Genomic DNA, 10000 nt, shown 5'->3' with positions numbered 1-10000 from the left:
GTCCCTCCGGACCCCGTCCCGGGCACCCTGCCACGCAGCAGGACCAAGGACAGAGCCCGGGGTGGGGAGGCCGCCCTCCCCGGGCCCTCAGGGGCCCTAGCCACTGCTCCTGAACCCAGGCAAGCAAGGGGAGGCTCCCCGGGCACATCGGAACCCCTTCACGGGCCCTTGGCAGTGCGGCAGGCTGGGAGACAGGGCCCAGGGCCGGAGCACCCGACCCGGGGCCCGGCCGGGCCCCTGGACGCAGCCGGGGCTCCCAAGCCCGGAGGTGCATGGGACGCCTCCCCGGTCCCTCCGGACCCCGTCCCGGGCACCCTGCCACGCAGCAGGACCAAGGACAGAGCCCGGGGTGGGGAGGCCGCCCTCCCCGGGCCCTCAGGGGCCCTAGCCACTGCTCCTGAACCCAGCCAAGCAAGGGGAGGCTCCCCGGGAACAACGGAACCCATTCCTAGGCCCTTGGCAGTGCGGTAGGCTGGAAGACAGGGACCAGGGCCGGAGCACCCCACCCGGGGCCCGCCCGGGCCCCTGGACCCAGCCGGGGCTCCCAATCCCGGAGGCGCATGGGACGCCTCCCCGGACCCATGGAGCCCGTCCTGGGCATTGAGCCATGCCGTTGGCCTGGAGATGGGTGCCCCGGACGCCATGGGGAGGTCTGTCTGGGACACATGGAGCCCGTCCTGGTCATTGAACCATGCCGTTGGCCTGGAGAAGGGAGCCCCGGACGCCCGGGGGAGGACTGCCCGGTACCCGTGGAGCCCTTCCCGGGTACTTTGCAACGCCGTTGGCCTCCTGGAGATGGGTGCCCCGAACGCCCGGGGGGTGGGCTGCCCGGGACCCGTGGAGCCCGTCCTGGGCACTCTGACCTGCTGTTGGCCCGGGGGAGGGACCCCAGACGACCGGGACCCGTGGAGCCCGTCCTTGGCACTCTGACAAGCCGTTGGCCCGGGGAAGGGAGCCCCAGACGACCGGGACCTGTGGAGCCCGTCCTGGGCACTCCTGTATGCCGTTGGCCCGGGGAAGGGAGCCCCGGACATCCGGGACCCGTGGAGCCCGTCCTGGGCACTCCTGTATGCCGTTGGCCCGGGGAAGGGAGCCCCAGACGTCCGGGACCCGTGGAGCCCGTCCTGGGCACTCTGAAATGCTTTGGCCCGGGGAAGGGAGCCCCGGACACCCGGGGGGGAGGACTGCCCGGGACCCGTGGAACTCGTCCTGGGCACTCTGACATGCCGCTGGCCCGGGGAAGGGTGCCCCGGACGCCCGGGGCCCGTGGAGCCCGTCCTGGGCACTCTGACAAGCCGTTGGCCCGGGGAAGGGAGACCTGGACGCCCGGAACCCGTGGAGCCCGTCCTGGGCACTCTGAAATGCTTTGGCCCGGGGAAGGGAGCCCCGGACGCCCGGGGGAGGACTGCCCGGGACCCGTGGAACTGGTCCTGGGCACTCTGACATGCCGCTGGCCCGGGGAAGGGTGCCCCGGATGACCGGGGCCCGTGGAGCCCGTCCTGGGCACTCTGACATGCCGCTGGCCCGGGGAAGGGAGCCCCAGACGCCTGGGGCCCGTGGAGCCCGTCCCGGGCACTCTGCCATGCCGTCAGCCTGGATGGAGCCCCGGACGCCCGGGGGGGGGCGAAGGCCCGGGATGCATGGAGCCTGTCCCGGGCACTCTGCCATGCCGTCGGCCTGGATGGAGCACCGGACGCCCGGGGGACGACTGCCCAAGAGCCATGGAGCCCGTCCTGGGCAATTTGACATGCAGTTGGCCTGGAGGAAGGAAGCTCCGGGTGGCCTAGGGAGGTGTTGCCCAGGCATATCCCATCTGGTCCCCATGGCAGAGAACCACCAACCCTGGAGGGGTGTCCGGGCATACCCTGCCACATAGTAATCCGGAGGCAAATTACCCCCCTTTCTTGCAATCTGTGCACGCGAGGTGACAGAGGGGACCCAAGGCGTGAAAGAACCCGACCTCATAGAGCCCTCGCTGGGATCCGGGAGGCGAATGGCACCTCATTAAGACTTCCAGGGAAGTTCGGCCATCTGGTCCCCCCCATAGGAAAGCGTTGCGGGCGACCAGATGCCCGAGGGGATCCGGGCGACCAGATGGCCGAGGGAATCCGGGCGACCAGATGGCTGGGCATGGAGGTGAAGCCGCCTGGACTCTTCCCCACCCCGTCCCCGTCCCGGGACGAATGCCCGGGACGCATGGAGCCCGTCCTGGCCACTTGACGTCCCGTCCTGGGCATTGAACCATGCCGTCGGCCTGGAGAAGGGAGCCCCCGGACGCCCGGGGGAGGACTGCCCGGTACCCGTGGAGCCCTTCCCGGGTACTTTGCAACGCCGTTGGCCTCCTGGAGATGGGTGCCCCAGATGCCCGGGGGTGGGCTGCCCGGGACCCATGGAGCCCGTCCTGGGCACTTTTACATGCCGTCGGCCTGGAGGTGGGTGCCCTGGACGCCCGGGGGAGGCCTGCCCGGGACCCGTGGAGCCCCTCCCGGGTACTTTGCCAATGCCGTTTGCCTCATGGAGATGGGTGCCCCGGACGCCCGGGGGAGGACTGCCCGGTACCCGTGGAGTCCTTTCCGGGTACTTTGCAACGCCGTTGGCCTCCTGGAGATATGTGCCCCGAACGCCAGGGGGGAGGGCTGTCCGGGGCCCATGGAGCCCGTCCTGGGCACTGTGACATGCCGTCGGCCTGGAGGTGGGAGCCCCGGACGCCCGGGGGAATGCTGCCCGGGACCCGTGGAGCCCTTCCCGGGTACTTTGCCATCCCGTTGGCCTCCTGGAGATGGGTGCCCCGGACGCCCGGGGGAGGTCTGTCCAGGGCCCATGGAGCCCGTCCTGGGCAGTGTGACATGCCGTCGGCCTAAAGGTGGGAGCCCCGGACGCCCGGGGGAAGGCTGCCCGGGACCCGTGGAGCCCGTCCCGGGTACTTTGCCGTCCCATTGGCCTCCTGGAGATGGGTGCCCCGGACGCCCGGGGGAGGTCTGTCCGGGGCCCATGGAGCCCGTCCTGGGCAGTGTGACATGCCGTCGGCCTAAAGGTGGGAGCCCCGGACGCCCGGGGGAAGGCTGCCCGGGACCCGTGGAGCCCTTCCCGGGTACTTTGCCATCCCGTTGGCCTCATGGAGATGGGTGCCCCGGACGCCCAGGGGAGGTCTGTCCGGGACACGTGGAGCCCGTCCTGGGCATTGAGCCATGCCGTTGGCCCGGAGAATGGAGCCCCCAGACGCCCGGGGGAGGTGTTGCCCAGGCATATCTCATCTGGTCCCCCGGGCAGAGAACCACCAGCCCTGGAGAGGTGTCCGGGCGTACCCTGCCCCTAGTAATCCGGAGGGAAATTACCCCCCTTTCTTGCAATCCGTGCACGCGAGGTGACAGAGGGGACCCAAGGCGTAAAAGAACCCGACCTCATGGAGCCCTAGCTGGGATCCAGGAGCCGAATGGCACCTCATCGGGACTTCCAGGGAAGCCCGGCCATCTGGTCGCCCCATTGGAAAGCATCGCGGGCGACCAGAGGGCCGGGATCGAAAGGACTCCCAGCTCCCCATCCATCCCAAGCCTTCGCGGTAGGGTTCCTGACTGCCTGCCCACGCAAGGCAGGGCTCTTGGACCCCGGCTGGGCCTCAGGCGCAGGTTGGACCACCGGAGCTCTAGGGCCCGGACGACCTGGGGGAGGAATGCCCGGGACCCGTGGAGCCCGTCCTGGGTACTTTGACATGCCGTCGGCCTGGAGGTGGGTGCCCCGGACGCCCCGGGGGAAGCTGCCCGGGACCCATGGAGCCCGTCCTGGGTACTTTGACATTCCGTCGGCCTGGAGGTGGGAGCCCCGGACGCCCGGGGGGAGGTCTGCCCGGGACACATGGAGCCCGTCCTGGGTACTTTGCCAATGCCGTTGGCCTCATGGAGATGGGTGCCCCGGACGCCCGGGGGACGAATGCCCGGGACGCATGGAGCCCGTCCTGGGCACTTTTCCATGCCTTCGGCCTGGAGCCCCCAGACACCCAGGGGAGGACCACCGTGAAAACCATGGAGCCCGACCCGGGCACTCTGCCATACCGTCAGCCTAGATGGAGCCCCGGACGCCCAGGGGACGAATGCCCGGGACGCATGGAGCCCGTCCTGGGCACTTTTCAATGCCGTCAGCCTGGATGGAGCCCCGGACGCCCGGGGGACGACTGCCCAGGAGCCATGGAGCCCGTCCTGGGCAATTTGACATGCAGTTGGCCTGGAGGAAGGAAGCCCCGGGTGGCCTAGGGAGGTGTTGCCCAGGCATAGCCCATCTGGTCCCCATGGCAGAGAACCACCAGCCTCGGAGGGGTGTCCGGGCGTACCCTTCTCCCTAGTAATCCGGAGGAAAATTACCCCCTTTTCTTGTAATCTGTGCACGCGAGGTGACAGAGGGGACCCAAGGCGCGGATGTACCCAACCTCCTGGAGCCCTCGCTGGGATCCGGGCGGCGAATGGCACCTCATCGGGACTTCCAGGGAAGTTCGGCCATCTGGTCGCCCCATAGGAAAGCGTTGCGGGCGACCAGATGCCCGAGGGGATCCGGGCGACCAGATGGCCGAGGGAATCTGGTCGATCAGATGGCTGGACACGGAAGTGAAGCCGCCTGGACTCTCCCGACCCTGTCCCCGTCCCCGTGCCCGTGCCCGGGACGCATGGAGCCCGTCCTGGGCACTTTTCCATGCCTTCGGCCTGGAGCCCCCAGACACCCAGGGGAGGACCACCGTGAAAGCCATGGAGCCCGACCCGGGCACTCTGCCATGCCGTCGGCCTGGATGGAGCCCCGGACGCCCGGGGGACAAATGCCCGGGACGCATGGAGCCCGTCCTGGGCACTTTTCCATGCCTTCGGCCTGGAGCGCCCCGACACCCTGGGGAGGACCACCGTGAAAACCATGGAGCCCGACCCGGGCACTCTGCCATACCGTCAGCCTGGATGTAGCCCCGGACGCCCGGGGGACGAATGCCCGGGACGCATGGAGCCCGTCCCGGGCACTCTGCCATGCCGTCCCGACAAATTCGTACGGACTCCTAACCTTACGACACGGATCGGAATCGAGCCCTCTCTGACCCAGCAGTTTCAGGCGCCCGGGGACGAATGCCCGGGACGCATGGAGCCCGACCCGGGCACACTGCCTTGCCGCCGGCCTGGATGGAGCCCCGGACGCCCGGGGGACGAATGCCCGGGACGCATGGAGCCCGTCCCGGGCACTCTGCCATGCCGTCGGCCTGGATGGAGCCCCGGACGCCCGGGGGACGACTGCCCAAGAGCCATGGAGCCCATCCCGGGCACTCTGCCATGCCGTCCCGACAAATTCGTACGGACTCCTAACCTTCCGACACGGATCGGAATCGAGCCCTTTCTGACCCAGCAGATTTCAGGTTGATTTGCTATATACTTTACGTACGATTTTATGGGGGCCGATTCCGATCCGGTACGTAAAAGCAAATACGACCGACATGTCGGACAACCACGTACACCCAGGGGATAGGACTGCCCGGGTCACATGGACCCCGTCCTGGGCACTCTGATCTGCCGCCGGCGCCGGGGATCGAACCGTGATCACCAGATGGGGATATCCCAAAAATCTGGCATGGATACGGCCCGCCAGGACAGGTTTGGGCACCCCTGTTGTACGGACTCCCAAGCCCTACGGTCCTTCTGACACGGATCGGAATCGAACCCAGCAGATTTCGCGTTGACTGCCTCTATATCAGGGGTGCCCAAACCTGTCCTGGCGGGCCGTATCCATGCCAGATTTTTGGGATATCCCCATCTGGGGATCACGGTTCGATCCCCGGCACCGGCGGCAGATTAGCCCAGCACCAGGTGACTCTGGGAAATAGCTGGCGCCGCGGCTAGGGCGGCTGACTCCGGAATCTGGAGATTTTTTTTATTTAAGGTTTTTGTAGAGCGCGTAGTAACCCTCGAGCATCCCAGAGATCAGGGTTCGATCCCCGGCACCGGCCGCAGATTAGCCCAGCACCACGTGACTCTGGGAAATAGCTGGCGCCACGGCTAGGGAGGCTGACTCCGGAATCTGGAGATCACGGTTCGATCCCCGGCACCGGCGGCAGATTAGCCCAGCACCAGGTGACTCTGGGAAATAGCTGGCGCCGCGGCTAGGGCGGCTGACTCCGGAATCTGGAGATTTTTTTATTTAAGGTTTTTGTAGAGCGCGTAGTAACCCTCGAGCATCCCAGAGATCAGGGTTCGATCCCCGGCACCGGCGGCAGATTAGCCCAGCACCATGTGACTCTGGGCAATAGCTTGCTTAATCTTCCCAACGGCCCCTAGCGCCTAGAGACCCTTACGGGCGATTGTGCGCCTTACAAATGTGGATTATTATTATTATTATTATTATTATTTGGGCCGACTCCGATCCGGTTCGTAAAAGCACATCTGCCCGAATCTGTCGGACAACCACGTACGCCCGGGAGAGGACTGCCCGGGACCCGTGGAGCCCGTCCTGGTCACTCTGACCTGCCATCGGCCTGGAGAAGGGAGCGCCGGACGCCCGGGGGGAGGACTGCCCGGGACCCGTGGAGCCCGTCCTGGGCACTCTGACCTGCCGTCTGCCCGGGGAAGGGAGCCCCGGACGCCCGGGGGGAGGACTGCCCGGGACCCATGGAGCCCGTCCTGGGCACTCTGACCTGCCGACGGCCCGGGGAAGGGAGCCCCGGACGCCCGGGGGAGGACTGCCCGGGACCCGTGGAACTCGTCCTAGGCACTCTGACATGCCGCTGACCCGGGGAAGGGAACCCCGGACGCCCGGGAGCCGTGGAGCCCGTCCTGGGCACTCTGACAAGCCGTCGGACCGGGAAAGGGAGCCCCGGACGCCCGGGACCCGTGGAGCCTGTCCTGGGAACTCCGGCATGCCGTTGGCCCAGGGAAGGGAGTCCCAGATACCCGGGACCCGTGGAGCCCGTCATGGGCACTCTGACAAGCCGGTGTCCCGGGGAAGGGAGCCCCGGACGCCGGGGACTCGTGGAGCCCGTCCTGGGCACTCTGGCATGCCGTTGGCACGGGGAAGGGAGCCCCGGACGTCCGGGGCCCGTGGAGCCCATCCTGGGCACTCTGACAAGCCGTTGGCCCGGGGAAGGGAGAGCCGGACACCCAGCGGAGGAATGCCCGGGACCCATGGAGCCCGTCCTGGGCAATCTGACCTGCCGTCGGCCCGGAGAAGGGAGCGACGGACGCCCGGGGGGGAGGAATGCCCGGGACGCATGGAGCCCATCCTGGGCACTTTGACATGCCATCGGCCTTGAGACCCGGGGGACGACTGCCCGGGAAGCATGGAGCCCGACCTGGACACTCGCTCATGCCGTTGGCCTGGAGACCCGGGGGACGACTGCCCGGGGCGCATGGAGCCCGACCTGGGCGCTCGCTCATGCCGTTGGCCTGGAGACCCGGGGGACGACTGCCCGGGACGCATGGAGCCCGTCCTGGGCACTTTGACATGCCGTTGGCCTGGAGGAGGGAAGCCCCGGGTGTTGTTACCCAGGCATAGCCCATCTGGTCCCCCTGGCAGAGAACCACCAGCCTTGCAGGGGTGTCCGGGCATACCCTTACCCCTAGTAATCCGGAGGAAAATTACCCCCCTTTCTTGTAATCTGTGCACACGAGTTGACAGAGGGGACCCAAGGCGTAAAAGTACCCGACCTCCTGGAGCCCTCGCTGGGATCGGGGAGGCAAATGGCACCTCATAGGGACTTCCAGGGAGGTTTGGCCATCTGGTCGCCCTTTTGGATAGCATTGCGTGCGACCAGATGGCCGAGGGGAAAGGTGCAACCAGGTGGCCGGGAACGAAAGGACTCCCTGCTTCCCACCCCGAGCCTTCGTGGTAGGGCTGCTGCCTGCCCACGCCGGGCAGGGCTCGGGGACCCCGGCTGGGCCTCAGGCACGGTGAGGACCACCGGAGCTCCCAGGCCCGGACGCCCGGGACGACGACTGCCCGGGACGCATGGAGCCCGTCCTGGGCACTTTGACATGCCGTCGGCCTGGAGACCCGGGGGACGACCGCCTGGGACGCATGGAGCCCGTCCTGGACATTTTGACATGCCGTTGGCCTGGAGACCCGGGGGACGACTGCCCGGGACGCATGGAGCCCGTCCTGGACATTTTGACATGCCGTCGGCCTGGAGACCCGGGGGACGACTGCCCGGGACGCATGGAGCCCGTCCTGGGCACTTTGACATGCCGTCGGCCCGGAGAAGGGAGCGCCGGACACCCAGGGGAGGACTGCCCGGGACCCATGGAGCCCGTCCTGGGCAATCTGACCTGCCGTCGGCCCGGAGAAGGGAGCGGCGGATGCCCGGGGGGACGACTGCCCGGGACGCATGGAGCCCGTCCTGGGCACTTTGACATGCCATCGGCCTGGAGACCCGGGGGACAACTGCCCGGGACGCATGGAGCCCAACCTGGGCACTTTGACATGCCGTCGGCCTGGAGACCCGGGGGACGACTGCCCGGGACGCATGGAGCCCGTCCTGGACATTTTGACATGCCGTCGGCCTGGAGACCCGGGGGACGACTGCCCGGGACGCATGGAGCCCGTCCTGGGCACTTTGACATGCCGTCGGCCTGGAGACCCGGGGGACGACTGCCCGGGACGCATGGAGCCCGTCCTGGGCACTTTGACATGCCGTCGGCCTGGAGATCCGGGGGACGACTGCCCGGGACGCATGGAGCCCGTCCTGGGCACTTTGACATGCCGTCGGCCTGGAGACCCGGGGGACGACTGCCCGGGACGCATGGAGCCCGTCCTGGGCACTTTGACATGCCGTCGGCCTGGAGATCCGGGGGACGACTGCCCGGGACGCATGGAGCCCGTCCTGGGCACTTTGACATGCCATCGGCCTGGAGACCCGGGGGACGACTGCCCAAGAGCCATGGAGCCCGTCCTGGGCAATTTGACAAGCCGTTGGCCTGGAGGAAGGAAGCCCCGGGTGGCCTAGGGAGGTGTTACCCAGGCATAGCCCATCTGGTCCCCCTAGCAGAGAACCACCAGCCTTGGAGGGGTGTCCGGGCATACCCTGCCCCCTAGTAATCCGGAGGGAAATTACCTGACTTTCTTGCAATCTGTGCACACAAGGTGACAGAGGGGACCCAAGGCGCGAAAGTACCCGACCTCCTGGAGCCCTCGCTGGGATCCGGGAGGCGAATGGCACCTCATCATGACTTCCAGGGCGACCAGATGGCCGAGGCGAGAGGGGCGACCAGATGGCCGGGACCAAAAGGACGCCAATCTGCCTGCCCCGGAGCTGCAGAGCTCTGGGGCTGCAGGGTTCCGGGGGCTGCAGAGCTGCAGGTCTCTGGGGCTGCAGGGCTCCGGGGCTTCAGGCCTCCCCGGGCCCTGATGGACCCTCCGTCCCGGGTACCTCCGACCCCCGGCCGGCTTGCAGGACGGAGGGGGGATTCCCGCACCACTGGGCCCTGCCGGACGGGGCTCAAGCCCCGGGCCCGGTCCCCGGCCCCAGTCCCGGCTTTCCAAACCCTATGCCGGGCCGGGGAGAGCCTCCCCTGGGCCCCCGGTGGACCCTCCGTCCCGGGCGCCCCGGACCCCCGGCCGGATTGCTGGACGGAGGGGTACCAGCACCCTCGGGGCCTGGCCAGATGGAGTTCAAGCCCCGGGTCCGGTCCCACCTTCCGAACCCTAGCCAGGCTGGGGAGAGCCTCCCCGGGAACCGGTGGAGCCCCGTCCCCAGCGCACGGACCCACTGGTGGCCTGCGGGACAGGGGGCTCCAGCACCCTCGGGGCCTGGCCAGATGGAATTCAAGCCCCGGGTCCGGTCCCACCTTCCGAACCCTAGCCAGGCTGGGGAGAGCCTCCCCGGGAACCGGTGGAGCCCCGTCCCCAGCACACGGACCCACTAGTGGCCTGCGGGACAGGGGGCTCCAGCACCCTCGGGGCCTGGCCAGATGGAATTCAAGCCCCGGGTCCGGTCCCACCTTCCGAACCCTAGCCAGGCTGGGGAGAGCCTCCCCGGGAACCGGTGGAG

Source organism: Lissotriton helveticus, chromosome 1_2 (genome assembly GCF_964261635.1).
Source record: "Lissotriton helveticus chromosome 1_2, aLisHel1.1, whole genome shotgun sequence".
Taxonomy (NCBI): Eukaryota; Metazoa; Chordata; class Amphibia; order Caudata; family Salamandridae; genus Lissotriton; species Lissotriton helveticus.
Note: the sequence above shows the minus strand (reverse complement) of the source record.